This window comes from Oryx dammah, unplaced genomic scaffold (assembly GCF_014754425.2).
Source record: "Oryx dammah isolate SB20612 unplaced genomic scaffold, SCBI_Odam_1.1 HiC_scaffold_10, whole genome shotgun sequence".
NCBI lineage: Eukaryota > Metazoa > Chordata > Mammalia > Artiodactyla > Bovidae > Oryx > Oryx dammah.
In genome coordinates, this window is record NW_024070194.1 from 29697220 (window position 1) to 29708141 (window position 10922).

A 10922-nucleotide genomic window follows, 5' to 3' on the forward strand; every position below is an offset into this window, starting at 1 on the left:
AGAGTTCCGTTTTCTGGCCATTGGGACCTATTAATCAAGTCTGTATTGTGGCCAGACAGTGTTAGAATAGTAAATAAGTCTTTTTAGTCTTAACTCCCCTTGGAAGCCCAAGGCTTTTAGGTTTTGGAGAAGGCATCCTAGAGGAGTAGATTTTGAGGGCTGGGATTGAGAATTTCCCATTGTGGCTGAATAGGGTAGACAAGGGTGAGAGAGCGAGGAGAAAGGTCCGAGAGAAAAGCCATCCCCATTCCCAGGACCTTCTCAGAAAGTAATAATAGTCTGCTTTGAAATGAGCGTCCCCTATTTCAAAGTCAGACGGGGCACAAGGCCAAGGGCCAAAGGGCCGTAGGGATCCTCCCGCCCTTGTAACCGATGGATGAAATGTGGGCCAGTGTGTGGATGTCAGTCCAGCAAGTCAAGTGGAGAGTCCTGTCCTGGGGCTCGTCTTAGTTTCTCGGCAAGATCCAAGGGAGGGGACCACCAGAGGTGAGCTTGTGAGAGGAGCCCACCCAGTTGCAATGGATCTTCCCTCCTGGCACCAGAATGTAAGACCAGTGTGGAGAAAAAGAGAGTGAGCCGGGCAGTCAGGCAAGAAAAGGAAATTTATTAGAGGGAAATGAGAGGGTGACTGGCTCTTGATTACAACCCTTTCTGATGGGGTCTTTCTTATACTCTGCCAATGCAAAATTCTCTAAGGGATAATTAATCTTTAGCCTGTAGTTAGGTCCTGTGGTCACGCAGTCGGAGGTCTGGAATCTGGTGGTCTCCTAGCTTTGAGAAGGTAGGCACCAGCGGGAAAACAGAATGTCGTTTGGGCAATTTGGTCAGTCTCAAGGGTCACTGTGATTTTATTCTTTGTTTGCGAGGTCAACATAATGAGCCATTTTAACCATGAGCCCCCATGTAGGCCCTGTCAAAGTCCACAGTATTTTTTTCTTCTGCATGCTGGCTTTTTGTGTGTTAAAACTCAGAACTCATGATCTGCAGAGCAAAGCCAGGGTCATGTAGATTTTCTTCTGTGTTTCTGTGTAATTTTGATAGCTTTGCATTTTAAATGTCTGTTAGTAAATTTGAGTGAATTTGGTATAAGTTTTACAGTTTGTGTTCACAGTCATTTCATTTCATATGGTTTCCAGTTAATTGTCCTGTAACTTTTGGAGAAATTGTGAGATATTTGTCTCTATTTCACTTTGAATTTCTGCCGTTTACTGTCTGCTGTAGAACCACCCTCGGGGCAGGGCCTGACCTGGGAGGGAGGCCATGTCTGCACTCTCCCATTGGCTGTCAGGGAAGGCAGAGCTCACCTCCCTGGGCCGGGGTGGGAAAGCGGCGCTGTGCCCACGCGTAGCTCTGCCCTCAGCTGACGGGATCCCCGTCTCCTCAGGACCTGCTGGGGCTTCGGCTTGTGGAACGCTGGGATCTGAGTCCTTGCTGACAGCCTGGGCTTCAAGACAGCCCGGGAGTGAGTCCACGCTGAGGGGAGCCTGCTCTTCTCAGGACCCACGGGGGATTCAGCCTTAGGACCCTGTGGCGTCCAGTGCACACGGACAGGAGCTCGGTCTCCTGGGGACCTGCCAGGAAGTAGTGGGAGGAAAAGGTGAGGGAAAGTGGGGAGGAAGGTTCTGGTGTGTGACTGACTGCCGAGGCTGTCTGCCTTCAGAGGACCCAGGAGAGGGAGGGCTTGAGGTGGAAAGCTGGCTCTTCGTCTGTGGTGTAGCTGGAGCGCCGTGCTCTTCGGTGTGAGGCGCGGTTTATCGAGCGGACTGCCCTTGCCCCGGTGTGTGTTCTTGGCTCCTTTCTTGCGAGTTAACTGACCGCACGCCTGTAGGGTTGTTTTTGGTTTCTGTTCTGTTCCTGTGCTCTGTGTGCCCGTTTTTGGGCCAATTCCACACTTTTTTGGTGAATTAGCTACATCGCATAGGGTGAAGTCTGGAAGGGAGATGCCTTCAGCCTGTCCTCTCTTCTCAGAGCGTTTTCTTTTCTCAGCCTGTTCTCTTTTATTCAGAGGCCTTGGTGTTTCCACACAAACGTTCAGAATGTTTGTTCTGTTTCTGTGGAAAATGCCATTGAAGTTTGACCAGGTTTGTTTTGCATTTGAATATTGCTCTGGGTAGAATGGACATTGTAACCATATTCCTTGTGTCCCTGAGCGCAGGATAGCCTTCTGTTTATTTGTGTCTGGTCAGTGTGCTTTCACATCCTTAGTTAAATTTATACCTAGGTATTATTTGGGATTGCTGTCTTAATTTCTCTTTGTTGCTTTGCACTGCTTTCTCTAATTGTGGTGAGCTGGATTTGGGGGCCCCTACTCTTTAGTTGAGGAGCATGGGTTCTAGAGCGCAGGCTTTAGTAGTTGTGGCTCACGGGCTTAATTGGCCCATGGTATGTGGAATCTTCCTGGATAAGGGATAGAACCCATGTCCCTGGATTGGCAGGTGGATTCTCAACCACTGAACAACCAGGGAAGTGCTTAATTTTTCTTTCTAATGGCACATTATTGGTGTATAGAAAGGCAGCTGATTTTTGTACCTGGCAGTATTACTGAATTCATTTATTCTAACAGTTTTTTAGCAGCTTGATGTGGAAAACTAGAATACAGATATCTCACTATTTCTACTACATCGAAGTCTTCCACAGCACCTAGTGGCCCCTATTATAATCTTCCCACCATGCCTCTTGATAACACGTGGACTCCTGTTAAGAGCAGTTAGCATCATCACTTTGGGTGAACTGAATCTGGTTAAGGCTTGGCCTCTGTAATGAAGTTTGATACCTTCTCTGCTGTTCTTTAAGCACGGTTTTCACATGGTTCTTTTGAAAAGTAGTTTACCTTCCAGTCATTTCAAGTGTATAAAAAAGTGTAAGTAGCAGTACAAAGTACTCCCATTCGCCAGGTCACATCTAATACTCCAGTGTGTTTTACCCCATACTGGGATACCCTATCAGGGAAGCAGCACAGAAACCCCCAAAGAGGAAATTTCATCGTTCAACCTTTTAATCCTATCCACAGAACCCTTCACGGAAGTCTTTCCCCATGCTGTTCAGTTTTCTTTTTCTGCAACTACTGGTGGTGATACTTTCCTTCCTTTTCAAAACCTATGTGGATTTAAAGCACACAGGATGATTAGGACCTGGGTGGCCTTTTGTGTATGACTTATTTGACTTAATGTCTTCAATATTCATCCATGTTGTAACATGTATCATAACTGCTTCATTCATCTTTTCAATGCAATTAGAAATTTATAACATTGAGCATTAAAACCATTTCAATACACAGTCTATAGCATTAACTACCCTCACTTTGTTGTACCACCATTTCCACAACTTATTCATTTGCCCATAAGAAACTATTCAATTTCTCTACATTTTTACCAAGATTTTGTTATTTTTAGTTTTCTTGGTTGTAGGTCCTCTGGTATTGGAGGATATGGTATTATGGTGTTAATTTGCATTTACATCATGTGTAATGATGTTTAACGTCTTTTCACGTGTTTGTTGACCATTGGTATGTCTTATCTGGAGAAGACATACAAAAAGGACTATTCAAGTCCTTTTTCCATTTAAAAATTTGTGTTGTTTGCAGGGGCTAGCAGCACACCCAGGCCCAAGTCAGGTCTCCCAGGCAGTCCTCTCGGCTGCACTGGTCTCAGTGAGTCCGGCTTGGTGTGGTCTCCATGCAGAGGAAGTTCGGGCACCAGGGCATCGCTAGTGGCTTTACAGGGGCGCCACTTCCTCCCTGGTCTTTGCAGGAGAGGGGACTCCAGACTGCAGATGCCCTGGAACTGGAGAGCAAGGAATCTGCAGCTCCACGTGGACGTGGCCTTAGTGTGGCAGGATTTGCTCAGCATTGCCTCCTGAGAAATCTGCATGTAGGTCAAGAAGCAACAGTTAGAACTGGACATGGAACAACAGACTGCTTCCAACTTGAGAAAGGAATACGTCAAGGCTGTATATTGTCACCCTACTTATTTAACTTATATGCAGAGTACATCATGTGAAATGCTGGGATGGATGAAGCACAAGCTGGAATCAAGATTGCCAGGAGAAATATCAATAACCTCAGATACTCAGATGACACCACCATTATGGCAGAAAGTGAAGAGAACTAACTAAAGAGCTTCTTGATGAAAGTGAAAGAGGAGAGTGAAAAAGTTGGCTTAAAACTTAACATTCAAAAAACTAAGATCATGCCATCTGGTCCTATCACTTCATGACAAATAGATGGGGAAACTGAGAGACTTTATTTTCGGGGGCTCCAAAATCACTGCAGATGGTGACTGCAGCCATGATATTAAAAGATGCTCCTTGGAAGAAAAGTTATGGCTAACCTAGACAGCATATTAAAAAGCAGAGACATTACTTTACCAACAAAGGTCTGTCTAGTCAAAGCTGTGGTTTTTCCAGTAGTCATGTATGACTGTGAGAGTTGGACTGTAAAGAAAGCTGAGCTCTTGGGCTCGAATCTGGGTTGCGTTAACATGGTGAAACGCACCAAGAAGGCTGGAATCGTGGGCAAGTACGGGACCCGTTATGGTGCCTCCCTCAGAAAAATGGTGAAGAAAATTGAAATCAGCCAGCACGCCAAGTATACTTACTCCTTCTGTGGCAAAACAAGAGGAAGAGAAGAGCTGTGGGCATTTGGCATTGTGGTTCCTGCATGAAAACAGTAGCTGGTGGTGCCTGGACCTACAACACCACCTCTGCTGTCGCAGTCAAGTCTGCCATCAGAAGACTGAAGGAACTGAAGGACCAGTAGAAGCGCCATCGTCGATAACGTTGCTAGCCTGTAATAAATGGGTTAATTTATCCAACAGAAAAAAAAAAAAATGCTGAGTGCTGGAGAATTGATGCTTTTGAACTGTGATGTTGGAGGAGACTCTTGAGAGTCCCTTGGACTGCAAGGAGATCCAGCCAGTCAATCCTAAAGGAAATCAGTCCTGAATATTCATTGGAAGGACTGATGCTAAAGCTGAAGCTCCAATACTTTGGGCACCTGATGCGAAGAACCGACTGATTTGAAAAGACCCTGATGCTGGGAAAAATTGAAGGCAGGAGGAGAAAGGGATGACAGAGGATGAGATGGTTGGATGGCATCACTGACTTAACAGATGTGAGTTTGAATAAACTCTGGGAGTTGGTGATGGACAGGGAGGCCTGGTGTGCTGCAGTTCATGGGGTCACAAAGAGTCTGACATGACTGAGCTACTGAACTGACTGAATTTAAAATGTACAGAAAACTCCTAATAATGGTAAAAAGTACATTTGCCACATCACCTAAAATACTGTATGTGTTTTATCCAAAATGGGCACATTCTTCTGTGGAACCAGCACATGACCCCTGAAATCAGGAAATCACATGGTCTCCACATTATAATGTAATCCACAGGCCTACTTCTACTTTCAGCATTGTCCAAGCGTATGAATGTATCTTTTTTCCCATCCTCATCTAATTTTTGTTTGGCGTGTTACTGAAAATTTCAGTCATTTGGACAACCTTGTGGATTTAAAGCAGTCAAGGTGAGTATTTGATCTGGGTGCCTTTTCTGTATGGATTTTTTTCCACTAAAGATATTTATAATGTTTATTCATGTTATAACATGTATCAATACTATATTCTTTTTTTTCCCATTGTAATTAAAAAAGATAACATGCCATTTACCATTTAAATCATTGTAAGCATACAGTGTGGTAGTATGAGCTACCTTCATTTGTGCAGACCAGTTTAGTAACGTGTACCTTGTGTGTGCTTTGGAGAAATCCAGGAAATTGAGTCAGTGCTTGAAATGGCCCAGGATATCACCTTAGACACCATCTTCATCTAAAAACAAAACAGGGACTTCCCTGGTGGTCCAGTGGCTAAGACCCTGCACTCCCAAAGAAGGGGGCCCAGGTTTAGTCTGGGAAACTAGATCTCACATGCCACAGCCAAGAGTTTGCATGCCACAGCTAAATATCTGGCTTGCCTCAAGGAAGGTCAACCCGGTGCAGCCACATAAACAAGAAAATAAATATTAAAAAAATAAAAACAAGAAAGAAAGAGTGTGGTTGTTGTGCAGATTTATATCTTAGCCTCTCCTATCAATAGTTTCTCAAGACTGTCTTCCTTCTATCTGGTATAGAGACTTCCTTTGAGGTGGAGATTTCTCTTGTAAATGTGACTCACTGAAGAGCCATCTTGACTTGGGTTTCAAAGATGATCATGTGTCCTCTTAAAAAAAGCTTAGCTCCAAATAATTCTCACCCTGAAAAGGTGTATTTTGGGGTAGCATTTGCTCCCCCTCACTTTGGATGTATCCATTTGCTTACACAGTCATCTATGGAAGACATCCTGATATTTGAAAGCTCGTAGCTCCTGCAAGTAGAGCTGCTGTGTGTGACTGCATGATAGTTTTTGTTTGGACACTTTTTCAAAGCTGTTTTCTAAATACTAGGCATGCAGTGTTCAATCCTCAGGTGAACCTTGTTTAGCTTTGGGGAAAAACAGCTAAGTTGCTCCGTGGCGTGTGGGATATTCCTGATAAGGGGTTGAGCTTGAGTCTCTTGGGTTGTCACGTGGATTCTTTACCACTGAGCCACCAAGGAAGCCCCTGGGGTTTTTTTTTTCTTTTCTTTTTTTGAGTTTACTGGTTCTAATAGATGTGCAGTGGTACTTCACTGTAGTTTTAATTTGTAATTTCCTAATGAAACATGATTTTTAGTATTTTTGGTATGTATTTACTATCTATGTTTTCTTTGGCTGGGTGTTCACACTTATACATCTTTAATGAGGTTGTTTGTTTCTGATTTTTTGGTATTGTTTGAGTACAAGTGTTTATCAGATATGTATTTTGTAAATGTATTTCTCTGTGTGGCTTGTGTTTAGGTTTTCTGAATAAGGTCTTTTACGAGTTTAAATTTTTAATTTTTTAAAGGTCATGTTATAAATTTTATATCCTTTTTTGGATAGACTTTAGTTTTTTTGTTAAAATTCATAAGCAAAACAGGTACTGTAGATACAGCTTCGCATTTTGTCTGTTGAGAAGTTTGAGTGAATTTGGTGTAAATTGTAAAATTTCTTTCTACTTTTATTTGATTGCATATGGTTTCCAGTTATTTATGTAACAGGTTTTAGAGATGTCATGGGAAGTCAGTTTCCCCAAGAGAAACTGTGTCCATGAAACATCAGCTCTTTTCAACCCCTGTTCTGTCTTTGAATGTGACTTGCTTTGAGTTGATTTCACTATCTCATACTAGCGGAATCACAGAATGTTTGTCCTGTTTTGGTCTGGTTTGTTTCACTTAGCATAATGACTATAGGGTTCATCCACATTGTCAGAATTACCTACTTTTAAAGGCTGAATCATATTCCACTGTGTATACCACAGTTTGTTTATGGAATTGTCTGTCCATGGACACTTGGATTCCTTCTGTTTGTTGGCCAGTGTGAATAATGCTGTTGTGAATACGAGTGTAGAAATATGTTTGTTTTTTTCAGCATGTTTTTTCAAATCTTTTGGGTACATAACCTGAATTGGAATTGACATATTGTATGTTAATTCCATTTATTAATTTTTGAGGAAATTAATGTCTTGCACAGTGGCTGTACCATTTCATTGTATTTTTTGTGTGGTAGAATATTATTGAAGCTTTTTGCATGTACCCTATTTTGCATATTAATTTGTCCACTGGTGGATAGTTGAATGGGTTCTACCTTTGCGCTGTTGTGAATAATGTTGCTATGAATGTTTGTGTACCGGTTGTTGTTTGAACATGTTTTTAGTTCATTGATGTATATATCCAAGAATGGAGTTGGTGAAGTAAACAGTAAGTATATTTTTATCTTTCTGAGGAAATGCTGCCCTATTGTACATACAGTCTGTACTATTTTCCATATCCACAAGCAAAGTGTAAGGTTTCCAGTTTCCTACAATGCTGTTAATATTTTGATCTTGATTATAATCATTTAGTGAATGTGAACAAATATTGCATTGTGATTTTAATCTGTATTTCCATCATTACAGAAAGGAGGTATGCCTAAGACAATTTTTAACTCAAACCTCAGCATCCTGCTTAGTAGCAATAGCTGTTGCATTACCAAAACTACTAACAGTTACCCTATATATTAAAAAAAAAATTAATCCCCAAAATCACTCATCAAAACTCATTAGGATAACACAACCAATTCTACCATGTTAATAAATCCAAGCCCACTACAAATTTATGAAGATTTTGAAGAAAAGCCTTATAAAACTAACAACAGAATGAATGTCATCAGTATTCTTACATGGAATGGAAAATGGCAATGAGATGGAAAATCATCATTGTGTTTTGACTGTAAGATCAGTAATGACCAACGTTTGAAAATTCAAGGTGTTGGTCATAATTGTTAACAGTGCATTTATTGATTTACCGTCCCCTTCAAATATCTCATTTGATTGAAATTCCCATTGTTTGCTTCATATTTGTTTATTTTTGCAAATGAAATCACAACAGATTTATTCTAGCAATTCATTATACATGAAGTACAAGTCATATGTACCAATATGTAAGCAATCTATGGATTATTTGTTAATTACATGAAAATGGAGGCTCCATGTTCTTTCTTTATTTATTCATGTAGCAAGAAGCCTGCAGTGAGGATTTTACACCTTTTTAGAATTATGAACATTAGAGTCAGCTTACTGTTTATTTAATAGCCATAGCATTTATACGTTAACCTGTTACAATGAGGCTAAATGTCCTTTCGAGGAGAAACAGTTACGCCAAACTTTGTTTTAGCCATTCCTCCCATTGGCACTAAGTTAGTCAAAAGAATCAAGAGGATTCTCATCTGCATTTGATTATTTGCCATCCGTTTTATCCTCCCATTTTTTTAATTGAAGTTTTATCAGCTGATTACCTACTAATCTGTCATGAAACAGGCTCTGGTAATCCAACAGGGATCCCATCCAGCTATAGCAAAATCTCATTTCATCCAAACTACAAAGTTAAGCATCCCTTGGTTGCTTTGTTCTTATTAAAGTCTGGTTCCAAATCAGGAAAGGAATACATCAATACTGTATATTGTCACCCTGCTTATTTAACTTATATGCAGGGTACATCATGAGAAACGCTAGGCTGGATGAAGCACAAGCTGGAATCAAGATTGCCAGGAGAAATATCAATAACCTCAGATATGCAGATGACACCACCCTTATGGCAGAAAGTGAACTAAAGAGCCTGTTGATGAAAGTGAAAGAGGAGAGTGAAAAAGCTGGCTTAAAACTCAACATTCATAAAACTAAAATTATGGCATGTGGTCCCAACACTTCATGGCAAATAGATGGAGAAACAATGGAAACAGTGACAGACTTTATTTGGGGGGCTCCAAAATCACTGTAGATGGTGACTGCAGTCATGAAATTAAAAGATGCTTGCTCCTTGGAAGAAAAGCTATGAGCAACCTAGACAGCATATTAAAAAGCAGAGACATTACTTTGCCGACAAAGGTCCAGCTAGTCAAAGCTACGGTTTTTCCAGTAGTCATGTATGGATGTGAGAGTTGGACTATAAAGAAAGCTGAGTGCCGAAGAATTGATGCTTTTGAACTGTGGTGTTGGAGAAGACTCTTGAGAGTCCCTTGGACTGCAAGGATATCCAACCAGTCAATCCTAAAGGAAATCAGTCCTGAATATTCATTGGAAGGACTGATGCTGAAGCTGAAGCTCCAGTACTTTGGCCACCTAATGCGAAGAACTGATTCACTGGAAAAGACCCTGATGCTGGGAAAGACTGAAGGCATCCCCAGTGCCTTCATTCTCCTTCTGAAGGCAGGAGGAGAAGGTGATGACAGAGGATGAGATGGTTGGATGGCATCACCAACTCGATGGACATTAGTTTGAGCAGGCTCCAGGAGTTGGTGATGGACGGGGAGGCCTGGCGTGGTGCAGTCCATGGGGTCACAAAGAGTCAGACACGACTGAGTGACTGAACTGAATTAGGGTCCTGATGTATCCAAGCTCTTGCCAGTCAGTTTAAAAAATGTACCTGCCTCCCCAGCATTAGCCTCACTCCTCTTCACTGTCATTTACAGTGTCAATTTTTATGGCCCTCTTTTTGATCTCCCAGTTCTTGAATTTTCTTATGACGTTGAGCCTCCATCCCCTGACTTTTTCTCTGACTTCAGGCCATTGTCTAAGGATCAGAGTCTGTTCTAAAGTTAATGGACCACCTGGTGTTTTTTTACCTTGATCAGTTTCTGATTGTCCTGTCATTGGTTTGGGTGATTTATAGTCTTCAGGTCAAGAGGGAATGGAGGCATTCTCTTTGAATGTCAAGAAACTGGAACAGCCAGTATGGTTATAGATTACTGGAGTGAAATGCTCATGTGAAAAATAAGTAAAGATTGGAATTAGATTTTTAGAAGAAGAAACCAAGGTCTTGTTTTCTTTTGACCCTACGCTGACTACCTAATATTTTCCGTCACTAGGACCAAGATGGCAATGAATCTGACCCTCAGCAGACCCCAAGTCTCATAGTATGTTGATTTTAGTATATTATTGATGTAGGAGATAGATGGGCTCCATTTATAACTGGATATAGACATTTATAAATGGCCTCCTGTTGGCATTTCATGTGACACAAAAAAGTGGGCTTCAGGCTGGATGCTTACAACTGTGTAAGCATTTCTGAGAGAAGAGATAGATGCGCTTCAGTCTAGGTATTTACAATCAGCCTCCTGTTTGCCCTCTGAAATGGAAGTAACAACTGAGTAAATAGCCAGTGTTTGTCTCTTGTAAACACCTTAAGGTGATAGTCATGGCAAGGACAAAGAGGGGGCAAAAGCCTGTATGAGTAAAGGATTCGGGGATCTCTGCCCCCCACTCTTGTGGAACAAGGGAGACACCACGCATGCACAGGAAGGCTTCTTGTGAGTCAGAACTCGAGATAATGCCAGGCCATAG

At 41.6% G+C, this 10922-nt stretch overlaps 1 pseudogene; it reads left to right on the forward strand.

The window, feature by feature from the left end:
• Positions 1-4463: 4463 nt before the first annotated feature.
• Positions 4464-4827, forward strand: LOC120868858 (annotated as a pseudogene).
• The last annotated feature ends 6095 nt before the right edge of the window (positions 4828-10922 follow it).